Source organism: Ipomoea nil, unplaced genomic scaffold, assembly GCF_001879475.1.
Source record: "Ipomoea nil cultivar Tokyo-kokei standard unplaced genomic scaffold, Asagao_1.1 scaffold0632, whole genome shotgun sequence".
Lineage (NCBI taxonomy): Eukaryota > Viridiplantae > Streptophyta > Magnoliopsida > Solanales > Convolvulaceae > Ipomoea > Ipomoea nil.
The window spans coordinates 123,818-144,609 of record NW_017617060.1 but is presented as its reverse complement, the minus strand read 5'-3'; the positions used below and the strand labels follow the sequence as shown (position 1 = coordinate 144,609).

Here is a 20,792-nt window from a genome sequence, read left to right as displayed (position 1 = left end):
TACTTAACCTCACCCCACACAAATCTAGGACAAAAATGAAATTGCAAAGTCTAGAAACAAGTCAAATGCATAGAAATCATAAAAGGAGGAAGAGAATAAGAAGAAGAAAATCAAAGAAGCCATAAAAATCAGATTTTTTTTTATTCCAAGGCTTGATGGCCATAAGATTTAAAGAAACTGTATCAACAGAACTGGTAAAACAAAGATTACAAGCAATGCTTACATCAGAGAATTACTAACCTGGGGTAGGAGAGTTATGAATTATAAGCAAAAGGGAATGAACATAAATATATTATTGTATATAATTACAGCAGAATAAGCACTATCTATCTCCAATTCATCCACTATCCTTGTTTGGAACATTATCCAGTGACCAGTACAATGAAGAAGGGATGAACAATGGTAGGTACACAATGAATATCTTTCTACTCGACCTGGCTAGGCTAGTTCTTAAATAACAGTCAAAACGTTCTTGCTTTATCGTTGTCTCTTCAGACTAACTATATCTATTGTGTAACTCCAAAAGCTGCTCAAGAGACGCCAAAGACCATTTATCCTCGGTGTGTGCAAATACCTTATCATTCAGAGAGTCTATAATTATGCTTATGCTACCAAAGCCATATATTTGATGATCATCATGTATCATGCCTGGCTTTAGCTTGAATACCAAATCATTTTGTTGCGCATGAGCTTCTATTATTTTTTTCAAGCTGAGCGCTGATCGATTGTGTAACTCCAAAAGCAGATCAGGAGATGCCAAAGACCATTTATCCTCAGTTAGTGCAAATACCTTCTCATTCAAAGAGTCTATAATTATGCTTATTCTACCAAAGCTATATATTTGATGACCATCATGTATCCTGCCTGGCTTTGGCATTAATAGCAAACCATTCTGCTGGGCATGAGCTTCTATTTTCTTCTTCAAACTGAGCTTTGATTCACTATCTTCACCATCTCCTTCGAGCCCACCACTCAGGTTCACAGAAGCATGTTCTTGAGCTTGTGCTGCTGCCTTTTTCTTGGTCTCAAATTGCCTCTTTTCAAGCACTCTGAGATAACTTATATTCTCTCTTAAACCTGGCTGGACAACCTCCATGCCTTTAGCAGCCTGTTTCACCATATCCAGACCAACAAAAAGCCTATACTTGATATGATCATTTGCAAGAAGTTCAGGTGGCAAAAGATCCATCCAACCTAAAAACCATTTAGTAACTTCTTCAAAGTGGAAACTTGAACACAACCAATGGTATAAAACTTCTTGCCACTTGTTGAAGAATATGTCCATAAGTGGAAGCATGTGATGAATGGGAATAGCAGTAGCCCATGTCTGAACCCAGTAAAACTGATCGAGGTTTTGATTTGCTGGGTTTACTTGGAATTCATGCATGACAGCCAGCAACTTTGGGACAATAAATCTTACCATCAGTTTTTCCCAACTGCTTGGATCGAACACAGTCTTCCAAGGTGACAATATGTAGTATGCAGACATATCACTTGGGTGCCAAGCACGAAGTACACTTTGCAATCTGCAACGTATAGTTTGATAGCATGTTTCCAGCTTCTGTCCCAACAAGGGCAGCCAAGGATGAATCCAAGAATGGATTGGAATTGTCTCTCGATGGGGATCCCACGAATCCACAGCAGCTGATAATTTTGGCAAAACAATGTTATCCAGAATGGTGTGAAGGACTACAGGAGGCAACAGCTTCTCCCAAGAAGCCAAAAATCGAAGCATGGGTTCTGGATTCCTAGCCTGCCAAGTGTTAGTCATAGATATTCTTACAGCAGGAAAAACTACTTCCATAAACAGCTGAGAATAAGAGTTGGTCATATCACTATCAGAAAACTCAAAAGAGAATAAGATGCTTCCATGAGGAAACAATTTCTAATCCATGTGTTGGATTTTGAAGTGGGTCCCATCCCTGAAATACTCTAATAAACAGAGGCAGAGAGTGCCAACATGCTATAGATGACAAGTTATAGAGTTTATAATCATCAGCATAACGTTGTTGCAAGTTCAGAAACGAGTTTACAAGTGAATCAAGAGTCAATGTACCTTCTTTACTCTCTTCATCTATGCAGTCCAATTCATTCATAATAGCTTCCATATTTTCAAGCTGCTTGAAGTTTCTCCTTCTCTTTCTGCAACGCAACCACTGTCTCCTTCTCATTTCGCAAATCTCGATCAATTTTTTGTATATCAACCAATCTGGCATTGTGCTGAAGTTCAGGCATAGGAATATCATTTTCCCTTGCTTTTTCTTCAGCATTTAAGTTCTCCAGGTTTGTTAGTACCCGAACTTGTGGACCCCTCATATCAAACACCTTTTGAACGACATTAAGACCCTGCTCTTGCAATTCTTCTACTGTTATGTAAAGCTTCTTGTTTGAAGCTTGTTTCGGCCCGGGCTTGTCTCTTTTGTGGCTTTCCAATGGCTGAGCAGGAAGAATAGGGGCAGACTTTGCTTCAGAGGGTGGCACCTTAGTCTCTTTGTATTCATTGAAACCCATTCCCATGTTCTTAGGCCGCAACTTTGGTTCAATAGGAGCTGTGGTACCTTGTTCATTCTTGCCAAGGCCACCTCCCTTATAACCCATCTTTTCAAGAAGCTTCATCCCAATCCCCTTAGTGTGCTTCTCAAATGATCCAAGGCCAGAAGATGATGCTCCAGTAGGCTTATCATCATCATGATCATCCTTAAGATCACTATCAATATGAATTTCCTGGTTGGGCATTACAGTGGAGACAAAGTTAAGAGGCTTGGTAAGGTGTGGCTTCTTAGAAACTGAAAAGTCTTTCTTCCGCTGCTTTTTGGCCCTTCTCTCCTCGTAGTCCGAGTCGCTACTATCAGCAAAAATGCCATAGATTGCATCGTTTTTGGTCTGGGCTTAGGGCTTGGCTTGCTAGGGAGGGCTTGGAAGACGGAAGAAGATTTCCTTCCCAACTTTAAGATAACCCTCCTAACTAATCTCCACCAACGACATGCAAATCAAAGAATTGATGAGAGCTTTGAAAATTGACTCATCTCACAACTCAGAAGCAGCTATATATTTGAAAATACAAACAGAGGAAATAACAGAGCAAAACCGGAATAGGGATATGAATTTGAATAAGAATAGGATTTAGCACTTAGCAGGGTGATGAGAAGACGATTGTGGACTTGTATAACAATTGTTTTTGTTGAATATTAGGAAATCTTTATTGAATATTAGGAAACTCCTACTAAGATGGACTTAGTTTCCCATTTCAATTAGGATTAGTTTAGTATATATATATATATATATATATATATATATATAGGTCTATAGAGGCATAGAGAACACATAAAGAGCTAATGTATTGTAATCTTTTATCTACAAATCTACATCTACAATCTACAAATTTAATAAAAGCCCAACAATGTTAAGTCATTAACTTAACAAAAAAATGATGGTGTAATTGTTTCTTAAAATTATTGATTCATATTATTTTAATTTTAGTATTATTTAATGATTTTCTTTATTTATCCTTTATTATATTATTTTCTTTCCACAAATAGCCATAAATTTCATTACACTACTGGAAATTATGAAATTTTCGACCACCTGAAAGTGATCTTAAATCAAGTCGAAAGTCTTCTTCCGGTCACTTTTGATATCCGGAAAAATCTTTGTTGCTATTTCCGACCACTTTTTGGTATCAACTTGATTTAAGACCACTTTTAGGTGGTCAGAAATTCCATAATTTTCAGTAGTGTTAGTATAAACTTTAATAAAGAAATATTCTGTTAACTATTTATTATTCTTAACTTATTCATTAATTTCTATAAAAAGGGACTTATGTTCAAACCACACCTCAATTAGAGTTGGCATATACTACAAATATGTTTAACATATATATATATATATATATATATATATATATATATATATATATATATATATATATATATATATATATATATATATATATAGATTTAAGATCATATGAGAACACCTGCTTAGGTGAGAACGTGAGAACAAATCGTGTGCATTCATCTAATATTTTTTAATGGTCTATATTAGATTAAGTGTGTGCGAACGCGCATTAAATGTGTGCAAACGCGATTAAGTGTGTTTGCACACATTTAATGCGCGTTTGCACACACTTAATCTAACCTATACCATTAAAATATATTAGATGGATGCACAAGATGTGTTCTCATGTTCTCACTTAAACACATGTTCTCACTGGAACTCTACCCTATATATATATATATATATATATATATATATATATATATATATATATATATATATATATATTCAAGGATTATATATGGGGTGGGGGTGGGGAATGTATGTTAAATTATATATATATATATATATATATATATATATATATAATTTAACATACATTCCCCACCCCCACCCCATATATAATCCTTGAATATATATATATATATATATATATATATATATATATATATATATATATATATATATATTACACAATTTTAGTATAAGTAAAATAAAATAGCAAAAGTTAACAAAAAATGAGTCAACTTAGATGGTAAACCATGTGTGTTTGTCAAAGGAAGGGCACGAGTTTGAATCCTATGTAATCTTTTTGGTTTAAACACAGATTTTATAGCTATTTGAATAATGGTAAGGCTCTCAAAGAACGTAGTTTTTATGGCTATGTGAGATGTGGGATTTTCTCTCACACACATATATATACTTTTATATTAATAATGAGATGCATGTGTAATTTATAATGTGTTTTCTATTAGAATTATTTTATCAAATAAATTGTGTTTCATATTTTATCAAATAAATTGTTATTTCATATTGTTTTAATGTTTCGCAGAAGGTCTTGATGCTTAACATTTTGCTATAAACTTATAGACATTTTTTATTATTTAAACTTCACCCCCACTCAACCATTTTTCTGGGTCCGCCCCTGAGCTGAGCATCAAAGATTATAAATCATGAACTTTAAAAATCATTTGATTTTCTTGCATTTAAAAAAAAGAACAAGTTTAGGTTAGGTTTTTTTTTTTTTTTTCTTCGTTTAATTAATCTTCTTTTGATTATTTAGAACAAAACTTAATATTTCAATTATGCTTTTGAATTATTGGAATGATTTAGGTCATTATGCTATTAATATTTCTGTATGTATTTTTATAATGGTACAATTGTACATTATTTTGTAATTGTACATTACTTTACAAATATTATACTATTATTTTTTATTGGACAAAATTGTTAGACTGCGCGACTTAACTACAAAGCTGTTGATCATAAATACAATTACACATGGACCCTAAAATAGTGCGACCATTTTTCAAAGAATTGACAATGTTGACATGGCCTCAATTGAATAGTTTACCCATCAGATTATTATCAATACATGAAAACTTCTAAATAAATTTGTAAGTTAATTTAATTTTTACTATATCATTATAACAATATCTATTGTGACCATATATTTTGAATTATTTATTATCAATTGACAGCAATTGTAGCAATTGTCAAATTGACAAACTCTCAAAACAATTTGTCTCAACATGAATGGAAATTTTAAAAAAATCAATGATTTCATTATTGTTGATGAAAAGTATGTACGCCACTTTTATTCTTATTAAATTAAATTTATTAGTAGCTATAACAAAAAATAATACGGAGTACATATGCATTTAATTAATTTAGAATTAGATGTCTATAATGCATTTATTTTAAAAAATTATTCATTATAAAAAATTTAATAAGAGATATAATTTCATTAGTTATATTATCTTTATTTTCTACAATTCAAAGATTCATTACCTTCAAATTGATTCATTTATTATATTCATTACATTGTCCATTGTCTTCTTTTTACATTATCTTGTAATTAAATACAAAGTATGTTATATATATATATATATATATATATATATATATATATATATATATATATATATATATATATATATATATATACCAAGTATTTTATACAAATATAATAAATATTAATATTTTGTTCAATACTTTCACATGATAACACTACGATACACATCTCACAACACATGAAACATGTAGGGGGAAAACTACCACTACCAAATATCAATATGTGTTTGTAAGATAAAGAGTTCATAGTACAACTAAGATCACAGTCACGTATACAACAATGCAAATCTAAAGCTTTCTACACTATAATCTCATTGCACGATGTATTCCTCTATGCTAGGCAAATTATGCTATGGAACCGTGTCCACCTTGCAAGGTAGACACGGTTCCACAGTATAACAATTGTCTATGCTACCACCAGTAACCCAGACCAATTGCACATGACACACTACCAAAAAAAAAAATCAAAAAAATAGAAAAGATAACATGAACTGAAGATGAAGATAATGATAATGCTACCCAAAAGATAATTAAGAAGAATTAGAGAAATTTAAATCAAAAGTAGTATTTATTTAGACTATCGCTTTTAGACTTAAGTATTTAGACTAGCGTTATTACAAAGTTGCAAACATTTAGTTTAGTGACATTTACAATCAATCTCTCATATATTAGTTTTAGTGTCTAACCTAAAAACCTACAAATTGCATTTTGGTGTGTAGTTTAATAGCTTATTTGACCCCGCCCCTTTTTTTTTTTACTAAAACACAAAAAACCAATAACGCCTCCACCAAGACTCGAACTCACAATCTTCCAAATAGAAGTCCAACTCAAGTACCATTAGACTACATAATCTTGGGGCTTATTTGACCCTTATTCCTTCATAATATAATATACTTTTTCTATTATCTTGTTCTTTGGTTTCTCACATATTTTGCTTCCACCTAACTGGCGGGTGCAGGGGTGGACCTACAGTGGGGGCAGTGGGGTCAGCTGCCCCCACTCACCCCACCCCCACCCCTTATATAACCCTTGTATGTATATGTGTATATATAGTACAAGTTTTAGTATAAGTATTAGAAAATAGAGAAATGTTAAAAAAAATGTGGTTTAGCATAGATGGTTAAGCGCATGGTTGGGTTGGACGCAGGCCATGGGTTGATCCCTTCTATCTACTTTCAAGAACATTTCTTTCTGCTTCAACACAATAATATAATCTTCATTTATATATTAATAATAATGAGATGAGATGTGTAATTTATAATGGATCTTTTATTCGAATTATTTTATCAAATTGATTATGTTCATTATTTCACATTTTCACTATTATTAATAGTGCATATTGCTTCAACACAATAATATAATCTTCATTTATATATTAATAATGAGATGAAATGTGTAATTTATAATGGATCTTTTATTCAAATTATTTTATCAAATTGATTATGTTCATATTTTGTTATGAATATTTTTATAATGTTTTGATGTGTTTTATAATTTTCTTATATCCAACATTATTTATGGCTATACTTTTGAATTGTTTCATTTTTTTTCTAATTATCAATTTTGCTTTAATATTTTGCTCCCGCTGAAAAAAATTCCTGGGTCCGCCACTAGGCGCGTGGTTGTTATTCTCCACCCGCCAGTCCTTCCAATCCCTCAATTTCAACATGGTATCAAAGCCTACTTTCCTAGGCTATTTTTCTTCCAATATTTTCGGCAGCACCTATTTTTTGGCGTAAACAAAAACCCGCGATTGTTTTCTCTTGTTCCAACGTGTTTGGTGGTTGTTCTCCAAATCTTTCACCACAGGACTCCTTGGAACCTCGTCGCGAGCCTTCGCCTAAAAATCCATCACCATCCGCAGTCGCACGCTCTATCACGTGCCACTACCGCCGACGGACTAGCTTTCGTTTTTCTGGCCAGATCTCCTCTTCTCCAGTGATTTCCTAGTCTCACCTCCTACATCGTTGGATTCCTCTCCTCGTTGCGACCTTAACTGGAAAATATGGTCTCCTTCCTCCACGCCACCGTTGTCTTCATGCGTCGACGACCTTCCAGCTCTCTTCGTCAGTTCCGCGACTCCATCTATGTGCCTGTGTTGTATTTTTCCGGTGAATTTTTTTCCAAATTGTTGTTTTCCCCGTCTTTGGACCTTTTTGGTGAAATTTGAAGGCTGTTGTAAGAATATTAAAATAGACAAGGAGGGGAGAGGGAATGTTCAGACTTCTCATTCATCATACCGAATTCTTATACAAAGGTATCATCATATACAAGGTAATAATGAATACATATAAAAGGTAATAACCATATCAATTACAACTGCTACTATAATAATAATAATGTCCACAATAATCATATTTATAACACTCATTATAACCTGACAAGGCTTAAACCACTGCTTTGTGGCATTTTTTTATGAATGCTGGTGTTGGCTATGTGTAGATTGATCCCCAGGGGTGTGTAAATTCATGTTGTTAGTTTGTTTTTTAAGAAGATTGTAAGAGTACTATGTGTTGTTTATTTTTTTGGTTCACCGGAGTTGTAACTTACGGTGGTCTGTGCGATTTTGTGTTTTGGCATGTGCAAAGGTGTGCGTAAAATAATTATTTTACGTTGGTGTGTGCGTGTATGTGAGCTAGTGTGTGCGTGTATGTGAGCAGGTGTGTGCAAATTCTGTGGATGGGGGTTATTTTTTTTGTTTTTTTTACGCAAATATTTATTATGTATGTGTGTAAATTCATGTTGTTAGTTTGTTTTTTAAGAAGAAGATTGTAAGAGTACTATGTGTTGTTTATTTTTTTTGGTTCACCGGAGTTGTAACTTACGGTGGTCTGTGCGATTTTGTGCTTTGGCATGTGCAAAGGTGTGCGTATATGTGTAATAGCGTGTGCGAGTTATTGTAATGCGGTCTAGGAATGACGGTGTTATAATAATGTTTTTTTTTTTTATTATTATTTTATTTTGGGTTTTGTATTAAAATAATTGGTATTCAGAGTGAGCACGAATGATCAACGTTTTACGTTATGTTAAAATTTATTTTAAAAATACAAAAGCAATGGGCGTGTTAGTTTGAAGAAAGTGTGTGCGTACTTGTGGAAAGGCGTGTGCATATTACAAAATTGTGGTCAATGCAACCGTTTTCTGTTTAAAATTTTTACGAAAACTCTAATTACATGGGTGTGAATTCATGATTTTTTTTATTAAAAAAATTATAAAATTAGGTGGCGTTGGGTTGTTTTTATGTTCCAAAATTGTTTACTTATGGTGATGTGTGCATGGTCAACTCAACCGTTTCTTGTTTTAAATTTTACGGAAATTGTAATTACATGTGTGTGTGTGCATTCACGATGTTTTTTTTTAAAGAAAAGATTAAAAAATTAAGTGGCGTTGGGTTGTTTTCTTGAACCAAAATTATTTCTTTACGGTGATGAGTGCATGGGTGTTGCTGGGCTTGTGCAAGTTACTAAGCCACGTGCAAAAACTAGTCGTTGTTATTATTATTATTTTATAAATAAAATCATATGAAATTGTTATTATTAATCATGTGTGCATGGATGTTGTTGGGCTTGTGCAAGTTACTGAGCCGCGGTCAAAAACTAGTCGTTGTTGTTATTATTATTATTATTATTATTATTATTATTATTATTATTATTATTATTATTATTATTATTATTATTTTCTAAATAAAATCATATGAAATTGTTATTTGGCGTGTGCCAATGCTGCTAAAATATTATATTTATTCATTAATTCAAGTTTAGAACACCACCAACAAACATTTTAAAATAAATGCACACGCCATACCACATCTATCCACCCATCAAAGTTCACAAAATGCACACACCATCTCGAACTTACGCACATACAAAATTCAAACAGGAAGTTTTGCAAAATCATTTGCAGAATATCAAAAATGCTAAAAGAATGCTAATATAATCTTAAGTTTCATATCGCTATCAATAATAAATTTTTAAATTTTTAATAAAATTTAAATTAATTAAAAACAAAATTAAAGACATTTCAATTAATTTGACAAGCATGTAATTAAACTATTACAAAAGTTTAAGAATAAAAAAAAAACAGTACCCAAACCGAAATCCCACATCGCACATTTATCCCAAAGCACGACCACACCCAAAAATAAATAAATATAACATAAAAACAAAAAAAAAAAAAACACATGATGAAAGGTTCAATACCAGTAGTCTGCACAAGACAAACTACTACAACACATATATTATATTATAATATAACACATGTTTCTGCATGTAAATAATGAACAACTCTATTCTGCCTCATTTTCACTAAGAGATTGAGTCATAGTAAAATATGTTCAAAAAGTGAGAATTCTCCTTCAGTATAATGTAAAACTATTCATCATTCCTCCATTATTTGCAATACACTACCTTAAGATAGTCAAGAAAGCTGCTATGAAGCTGGAATTAAACAAGGCTAATTTGGAAAAGATAATAGAAAATGTTCAAAGCCCAAGCCTCTCCATACTATAAAAAAAAATTCACTAATTTGATCACTCATCGGTCCCTATTGTGATTCATCAACTTGAACAAATTTAAATTGCCAAAATAGCATCACAGAAACTCCAAAATTCATGATTGCTTCTCTTCTTCTCCAACACGCATTGATCTACTCCATCAATCAGTTTTAAATCCAAATCTAGTTTACAAATCAAATGTTAAACAATGAAAAGAGTTCCTACGTGCGGCTAGTACAAATATCGTAGATTAAACATGTTAGATTTAATCAACAAATGCCAAAGCTGTCCAACGTTGTCAACAATGCCGGCGGCGTGTCGACGACAACCAAAAAAGGCACCAGCGAACTGAATCCGGTGATTCATGCGTCGTTCGATTCGGCCTTTCGTCTTCACCAGAAGAACTGACGCCATAGTGATGACTCATCCGAAGGGAGAACAGCGAAGAGTCACTCCAGCCATCTACCGTGGTCGCCGGTGTGGCCCCCTAGTTAGCCGAGCCCATGAGCACACTTCCTGATTGTTGATTTGGATTTTTTAACCATTCAGATCTTGTGGTATTTAAACCCACGTGCAATAGGTGTGTAGATAGGTATGGGTGATTTTGTAATTTCTATTTGTCTTTAATATGACAGTACTATTTTTTCGCCGCTGTACTTGCGTGTGTATTGAGTTATAATAAGTTAAGATTTTCTTTTTGTTTCTCTCCCCTTGATCTCGGTTACCATTCCATTCTCTAAGCCTCCTCGTTACTGCCGCCTCAACCCCATCCGTCCGTCTCCTTCTTCAGCAACACCGGTGATCCGAGCGTTTTTCATAACTGGCGAGTGAAGAGTACTCGAAGAAATCAAATCTAAACTCCATTGATTTAATCTTCTCTCTTCTCAATTTCTCTCATCTCTTCCCAGGTACAATTTTTTTATCCATTCAAAGCGAGGTAAATATGGTATTTAGATGCATAATGTTGGTTTTATGTATGTTTAGAATGAATTAACTGTAGTTGGTTTTTAAAAAATTCAACATGAAGCACAGTTATTTTCCCATGTAAACTGTTTTTTAGTGTGATTGTTTTTTGCTCCTAGACGTTTGTTTGGTTTACGGTTTACAATGTCAACATTCCCGTGATTTAGAAGTGTCCCGTTTTTCTTTTTTACGGAGTGGTTGCTTTTTATTTTCCCCTTCGTTATTTTAATCAGTTTGTGCAATAATGTTATTCAGGGGGTAAGTGATACAAAGCAAATGTCTGTATCTAGAACTAAATTAATTTACACACGGATCCAGTTCCCAATTAATTTTTAGGTCATCTAATTTTAATTAAACCTTCTTGCTCATGAATCGCTTGGTTCACGCACCAACCAAACAACACACATGCATCAACCTAACAACAGAAACGCAAATAAACTAAATGAGAAAGACAGGAAAATATAAATAATATTGTCAATTAGCAACTAAACCACACCCTATCTTGCACACGGTAAGACACTGCTACGCACAAACAACCACACCAAACAAGGCAACCCCCAAAAAACGCATCAACACGAAAGCAGTGGTGCACCCGCCTAAAAAAAGAAGAAAAAAAATAGTTTGTTCACGTGAGGGTTATAAGTAAATGTAGGCGCTTCGACCCAACAAGAAAAACGCACAAAGCCTATGTGAAGAAGACCGAAAAATATAACTAATAGCGCCAATTATCAACTAAACCACACCCTAACTTGCAAATGTTAATACACTGCTACGCAAAAAAAAAAAAAAAAAAAAAAAAAAAAAAAAAAAAAAACCACTGCTCCACCGCATAACATCAGTATAATGCACAGATGATTACTACTACACGCACCCGACCACTAAGCTCCCATCATATATACTTGATGTCATAAACCCGGACGGGTAGCACATGCTTATATGCATCCACGCTACCACGCGTCAGCTGTTTCCTGAGGTTCTGAAATAGACCTAATTGATAGTCAGCTATTCCCATCAACCAAAACATTAGTAACGTTCCTATTGGTAATATGCACAGACCAACACACGACTACGCACCGACATAGTATCTAATCATCTATACTGCACTGCCTATTGTTACTCCACGAACCCAGCCCCTAAGCTCCCATTATATATACATGACGTACTAAAGCCGGAAGGGTTACAGACGTTGGTATGCATCCACGATTACACGTAAATGCTGCTTCGAGAGGTTCAAAGATACCGGTATTTCGTCGGTCGTTCATCAAGTCAACAAAACCAGTAAGAAATGCAAATACATATATTACGCACACGCCACTATGAACGAATGCAAATACCTGTGCTTGGTCCAGCCATTATTGAAGTGCGTTTCTTAGTTCTCTCTGTGCTGCGTTTTCTGACTCTCGTCCTTCTGCACTATTAGTATCATTCACGCGTTTAAAGTTTACTACGTGTATGCTGTTGATGAAAAGATCCATCTCCTCAATTACCATACATTATATCCCTAATTTAATGCTTAAGATTCCATTACAATTAATGCCATAAATAGTTCAATAAGTACAATTACAGTTTAATCCTTTTGGTCAATATATATCCTTTCTTCTTTTAATAATCTCTAATTATCTGAACCATTGATGGAAAATTAATCAATGAATAGCATGAGTTCTCATGACCTCATTTATCAAAGGGGGTGCACCAGATTCGAAGCCTATATATATATATATATATATATATATATATATATATATATATATATATATATATATATATATATATATATATATATATATATATATATATATATATATATATATACTCCCCCGTCCCATTTTATGTGTCTGGTTCGGTTAACGATGCTTGACTGAAGTTATTTTTAATTCAATTTTTTACAATATTAAATTTAGCATTTGATGGAATTAATTAAAGCGGGGTCCGGATTAATTAACCCGAATAAACGTAACAAGTATATAATTTAACGATAACAGGCGTACGAATATTGGAACGAATATAGTCACTGGACTAATATTGTATCAATTGTGTATAAAGTGTTATTACAGAGGTGTAATGCTATCACAAGTAGTAGTTTAGGACCAAAGGTAGAAGGTGTCCCTTAATAGGACAATTACTAGGCTATTTATGTTAGACTAAAGTATCACATGCATCATATAATATGTGATAATAGGATCGACTAACCTCCAGCCATAGCTCTTTACACGGTTGAACGATCCGGACTGCTGCAGAGATAACGAGTATTTTGTCTCTCACTTTACTCAGCTCTCTCTAGATGGTGTATGAGGTATGTAATGTGAGCAGTGAGAGGACTAGTGACCTTATATAACCACTGGTCATTGTGGTTGATTGTCTTTAGGTCTCCTAAACCCTAACCAGACTCCTAATCATAATGGTAGTTTAGCTATTAGGTTATTAGTGTTGCACCACATATCAAATACTGAATATTATCATAACTTATCCTAATGTTATAATAATAGTAACGGATAAACGTTACATTCTCCCACTTGGTGCAAGCACTACCACTCAATAACAGAAAATCACCAACCATAATGATATGTTCTCATTAGCACAAGTAGTATCCATTATGATCAAATGCAAACTGCCAATGAGCACTTAATTAGGAAACAAACCCCAACAAAATAAACCCTATGTTTATTCCAAGTCCCTGAAGTACATTTTCCCATCAATATGAATCAAATGAAGGTGTACACACTTAATTGAGAAAATGTCTGAATGCCAAAGAATTTTATTGAAACTGAATGTATATACAAATCACAAAGTATGAAAGTCCCATTTTCTGAACCAGATCCTTGAATTTAACTGAAGGCTTGCATTTAGTCAAGGGATCTGCTAACACCAACTCAGTATGAATGTGTTCAATAAATACAACTTTATTTTTTACACGATTCCTAATTGCTAAGAACTTGATGTCAATGTACTTAATTCGACTCCCACTTTTGTGGTCTTAGCTAGGAAGACTGCAGCTGAGTTGTCACAGTAGACTTTCAATGGCTTAGATATAGAATCCATAATTCTAAGCCCAGAGATAAAATTCTTTAGCCAAACACCCTATGAAGTTGCCTCGAAACTGGAAACGAACTCAGCTTCCATGGTAGAAGTAGTTATTAAGGACTATTTAACACTTCTCCATGAGATAGCCCCGCTGGCCATAATAAAGACGCACCCTAAAGTTGATTTTTGAGAATCAACACAGCCAGCAAAGTCCGCGTCTGAATAACCGACAAGATCTAAATTGTCCGTCTGCCTAAACCCAAGCTTGTAACATTTGGTTCATCTTAGATACCTTAGAACCCTTTTTACAGCTCTCCAATGGTCTAACCCCGGATTGTGTTGGTAACGCCCTAGCATTCCAACCGCAAGAGCAATGTTCGGCCTTGTACAGACTTGAATATATCCAAGACATCCAACAAGGGATGTTCTCCATGGATTCTTTCTCCAAGTCATTTCCCGGACATTGGTCCAAACTGAATTTATCCCCCTTAGCTATGGGAGCAGCGTTCGGTGAACAATTTTGCATATGAAATCTCTCTAAAACTTTGTTTATATAGGTTTCTTGAGATATAAACCCAGTATACCCCGAGACCTATCTCTATGAATTTTAATGCCAATAACATAAGAGGCATCACCCATATCCTTCATATCAAAGTTCTTAGAAAGAAATTGTTTCACATCACGAAGCATCCCCTTATCATTGGTAGCAAGTAAGATGTCATCCACATATAAAACAAGGAAGCAAATTTTACTCCCACTCACCTTCTGGTATATACAGTTATCTGAGGGATTTTCAACAAAACCAAATGAAGAAATTACCCCATCGAATTTGATGTACCATTGACGGGAGGCTTGTTTTAAACCGTATATGGATTTCTTAAGCTTACATACTAAATGCTCACCACCCCTAGAAGAGAAACCTTCAGGTTGTTTCATAAAAACCTCCTCTTCTAGATCACCATTTAGGAAAGCGGTTTTCACATCCATTTGTTGCAACTCAAGATTGAAATGTGCAACTAATGCCAGAATGACCCGAAGTGAATCTTTCTTTGATACAGGAGAAAAAGTCTCCTTGTAATCGATTCCTTCTTTTTGAGTAAATCCCTTGGCAACAAGCCGGGCCTTGTATCTCTTAATATTGCCTAATGAGTTTCTTTTAGCCTTAAAGACCCAACTACAACCAACGACCTTGGCCCCATTAGGCAACTCAACAAGATCCCAAACTCCATTGTCCTTCATGGAATTCATTTCATCTTTCATGGCTTCCAACCATAAGTTAGACTGTGCACAATTTGTGGCTCGAGAGAATGTTTCAGGATCATTTTCAGCCCCTATGTCAGATTCTTGTAGATACGAAACATAATAACTAGGAACTGCTGATTGCCTTATCCGAGTAGACCGTCTTAAGGTTGGACCCTCATCACCTTGTACATGTTGTGGGGCAACTACCTCTTCAGGAACTGGTAGCAGTTCTTGAATCGGTTCAGTCTGCATCGGCTCAGAATCTTGCTGTATATCCTGAGTTGGTTCAACCATTGGTTCGAAATCTAGTTCAGGCGGTTGCTGTAAGTCCTGAACTGGTTCTTCCAAAGGTTGATCCTCAACAGTTTGTGGAATCTCAACGGTAGGTAGTATATCTGCAGGCAGAACTAAAGGAGCACTGCGGATAACTGCAACCCCACCAGATGACGTAAAAGGTCGAGAGTCAGTATGATCGAAGGAAGGAACTAAGTCCTTAAACCGATCACTCCCACTAATCGAGTCATCTTCAAGAAATTTAGCATTCCTTGATTCCACTATCCTAGTAGTATGAGATGGACAATAGAATCTATAACCCTTAGAAGATTGTGCATATCCAATAAAGAAAGCACTAATCGTCCTTGGGTCAAGTTTCTTCTCGTGTGGGTTATATATCCTCACCTCAGACGGACATCCCCAAACACGCATATGTTGCAAACTCGGTTTCCAACCTTTGAATAACTCAAACGGTGTCTCAGGGACAGCCTTGGTTGGAACACGGTTTAATATATACGTTGCCGTCTTAAGTGCTTCATCCCACAACGACTTAGGAAGCTTAGAGTTGCTAAGCATACTCCGCACCATATCCAGAAGGGTCCGATTTCTTCTTTCATCTACACCATTTTGGTCCGGAGAACCAGGCATGGTGTATTGGGCAACAATCCCATACTCTTGAAGAAACTTAGCAAATAGACCAGGTGCTTGTCCATTCTCAGTGTATCTACCATAATATTCACCACCCCTATCAGACCTAACTATGTGTATTTTCCTGTTACATTGGTTTTCAACTTCAGCTTTAAATGATTTAAAGGCATCCAATGCTTCATGTTTATGATGAAGTAAATACACATAGGAAAAACTTGATAAGTCATCAATAAAGGTGATGAAATATTTCTGACCAGGTATTGTCATATCAGGACAACATATGTCAGTATGAATAATTTACAACAACGTTGTACTTCTATTGGCACCTTTCTTTGACTTGTTTGTCTGCTTACCCTTAATGCAGTCAACGCAAGTCTCAAAGTCAGTATAGTCTAGAGTAGAAAGTACTCCATCCTTTACCAACCTTTTAATACGCTCAAGGGAGATATGACCTAATCTCCGATGCCACAACATTGAGGAATTGTCGTTAATACTGCACCGTTTGGTGCCGTTTTGAACATGTAAAGAATTGTAAACTGAATCATTCTTTAATTTAAGACGGAAAAGACCATTAGACAATGTACCAGTACCAACACAAGTATAATAATGAAATAACTTGATATTATTGGTATTAAATTCAAAAGAATATCCGAAGGGTACAAGTCTAGATACTGAAACTAAATTCCTAGAAAACTAGGAACATAAAATGTCTTTTCTAACGTCATTACAAAACCATTGTCCAAAACTAAATTGCAAACTTCGACAGCTTCGACTGGTGATGCAATCTTGTTTCCAGAGAAGATGCTACACTCAGTTCCCGTTGGCTGTCTCAATTTTGTCAAATCCTGCAAAGAGTTTGCAATGTGGATTGTTGAACCAGAGTCAACCCACCAAGAATTAGTATTAACATTTGACATATTAGATTTGAAACAAACAAAAGAAGATGGAACATACCCAAGCTTAACCACAAGCCTTTGTTCCTCCATTGCACACTTGGTTATCAATTCATTGACAGACCAGTCCTCTTTTTGTGTGATGTAGGAAATCTTAAAAGGATTGTACTCTTGAGGAAGGGTATCAAGTGCAAAAAGCACCAAATAATCATCTGGTACAATGATTTCCAACTTCTTTAATTGAGCCGCAATATCCCTGAGTTGCATAATGTGTTCACGCGTTCCCTTGACAGTGGAAAGACACAAATTTCTCAACTTCATGATTAGAGTCATTGCCAAAACTTTCTTCGATTCAATGAAGTTATCATCGATAGCTTTGAGCAAGGGCTTAGCTTTCCTAATGTCCTCAAAGCAAAAACGAATTTTTCTGGAAATTCGTGACTTAATGAAGACCACACATAATCGATTGGATTTCTCCCATCGTGCGCGAAGCTGCTTAGCCTCGCCAGTGCTTTATTCAGTAACCTCAGGGGGTTCCTCATTGAGAACAGCGTAATCCAACTCTAATAATCTTAATTGCAGGAAAATAGCATCTTTCCACTCCTTGTGGTTATCTTCATTAAGGATTGGAACATTAATTTGAGTTTGGGTGACAGGATGAGTTGCTGTAAAGAATAATAATTAATGCTTGGTTAGAATTTTCGAGACACAAAAATTAGAGAGAGATACTGAAGTACATAATATTACCAATGTAAAATTATGCAAAAGATAAATTCGGATGCCATAAAAATTGCCTGTAGGCTAAATTTTTATGCATAATGAATTTACCAAAACTGAATGGTGGAAACGGAATGGGTGCGATTTTAATTTTTCCACCCTTAATGACAAAACTACTAAAACTATATGCCGATACATAATCCCTGTGGGCAAATTATGATCATAGTATGGTATTTCATCCTAATTAACCCTACAAATATAACAAAATTGCATGTGGCCTAAATTTTGCCAGATCACGCAGAGTGAATTACAATATTCTTGCATTAACTTTATGTGAGTAAAACTTAATATGTAATTTTGGAAAAATTAAAGATGTTGTGGCTACTCTTTAATTAACCAAAGAACATAATCACATTAGCAAGAAAACCTAATAAACAAACAGATTAAACCAAAATATGAAAGACAATCCTTAGGTATACTCCCAGGAAAGTTGGTCGAGACGAAGCTCGGTTAAAAACCAACTCCTTAGACAGAGTAGCGTCGCAAGGGGACTAGTAGCAACAAGGCTTTTAAGCCAGGGCCATAGAGCTAGTATTCCTCCCCAAGAAACTTCCCTAATTCATGTGTTCTTATTTTTGAAGTAAAATCGTTTGAAAGATCTAAAGAGTAGTTTCACCTATGGATAAAGCTTTGAATAGGGTAAACTACGAATTGTTTATGTACTTTATGTGCTTTAGAACTTTATAAAACATGAGTGGAGTAATAACTGAAGAGTAAGTAATAATATGCATAATCTAACCTGAAAGTCACTAATTCACCTAAAAGGCACTAAATCATGCATAACATATAATTCAGACCTAAAAGGCTCTAAATTTTTCTTAATGAGCATGCTTTTCTACAGGCATAAGTATAACAGTCAAATAATTATTGCAATAAAGACATAAATAGCATGCTTAGATTATGCACATTACTCACAAATACTCCACAATTAAATTGCAACACTTAATACAATTTAAACTGAAAACATTATTAAATTAAAATTCAACTGAAAAATTAAAACTGAATAATTATTCAAAGTTGAATAATAATTTAATAATAGGCTTAATAAAAAAAAATTTCAATTGGAAAATTTAATTAGAAGAAGTCCAGATATGATGATAATATTAAACTGAATGAATTGATGTAGTCCAATATCAATTCAGGTTTGGCCCAAACCCATAACAGGCCCAGATTTTATAAATTTTTTTTTTTATTGATGAGCCCAAGTCTGGCCCATTTAGCTTAGACACCTTCATTCATTATCTTCTTTGTCACGCAGCCAACAGCAGCGCACCGCAGCAGCAGGAAACCGGCGACAACAGCAACCAAAGGACGCCGGAAGGAGAGCAGACAGTAGCACCGTCGCTGGGAAACCCAGCGCAGCCGTCGCCTGACCGCCAACCAACGCCAACGCCGTTCGCCGTCCGACTGAACCCTGTGCGTCGCCGTCGCTCCATCACCGGAAAAATGAATCTCCATCGTCGACGGTACTGAAGGAAGAATGACCGGATTGTTTTTATGTGAAGTTCCGGTGTTCTCCTCCGTTAACGATGAGCCGCCGGCGACGTACTCAAGACCGGTGAACCTCATCCGTAAAAATGGCGAAACAGTGACAAAATCCAAAAATTGATTTTTTTTTTTTTATTTCTTAATGTGGAAAAACTTAATTTCCAGCAACAATTCGTAGGCAGAGATTATTTATGGCGATTGATACCAACTGTTAGACTAAAGTATCACATGCATCATATAATATGTGATAATAGGATCGACTAACCTCCAGCCATAGCTCTTTACACGGTTGAACGATCCGGACTGCTACAGAGATAACGAGTATTTTGTCTCTCACTTTACTCAGCTCTCTCTAGATGGTGTATGAGGTATGTAATGTGAGCAGTGAGAGGACTAGTGACCTTATATAACCACTGGCCATCATTGTGGTTGATTGTCTTTAGGTCTCCTAAACCCTAACCAGACTCCTAATCGTAATGGTAGTCTAGCTATTAGGTTATTAGTGTTGCACCACATATCAAATACTGAATATTATCATAACTTATCCTAATGTTATAATAATAGTAACGGATAAACGTTACAATTTATGCAAAGGAAATTCCCACCAATTACTACTAAATTCGTGGAGGGCCACGGGACTAAATCCAAGCCCATGTGGTGGGCCCCGAGACTAAGTCTAGGCCCATCATTTTAGGCCCGGAGGTAAGCTCCGGGCTTGAGACTCTTCTTGGTTGGGCTGCTCGGGTTATACATTCCCGGACCCACGTCTCTATTATTATTGGACCATTCCCAATATATCCATCATCAGTCCCCCACTCTCTAAGTTGCGAGAAGTCGACAACGAGAGAGAGTAAACATTTGGCCCAATCGAAGCCGCTTCGAGGCTCCATGCTTGGATGAATGCTTCAGCGTCAACTTGAAAGAATATTTCGCTTATTCCAACACCTTTTAAGCTTTTAGCTTTGCACTTTAATCCGTGATCCGAGTCCTCTCCGTTCGAGAGCGGACTGTCTAGACGACGCAGGGTTGTTTATTAGATTTTTGCTCGCGTTATTTTGCTTTGTTTTTTTTTCTTTTTTTTTTTACGTAGTATGTAGTTATTTGGCCAAGGGTACTCTTGGTCCAAAAACTCTTCCGTTGGGGTT

General features: G+C 35.2%; 1 pseudogene; it reads right to left on the bottom strand.

Moving 5' to 3' along the window:
- Positions 1-496: 496 nt before the first annotated feature.
- Positions 497-19,922, bottom strand: LOC109174326 (annotated as a pseudogene).
- Positions 19,923-20,792: the final 870 nt, after the last annotated feature.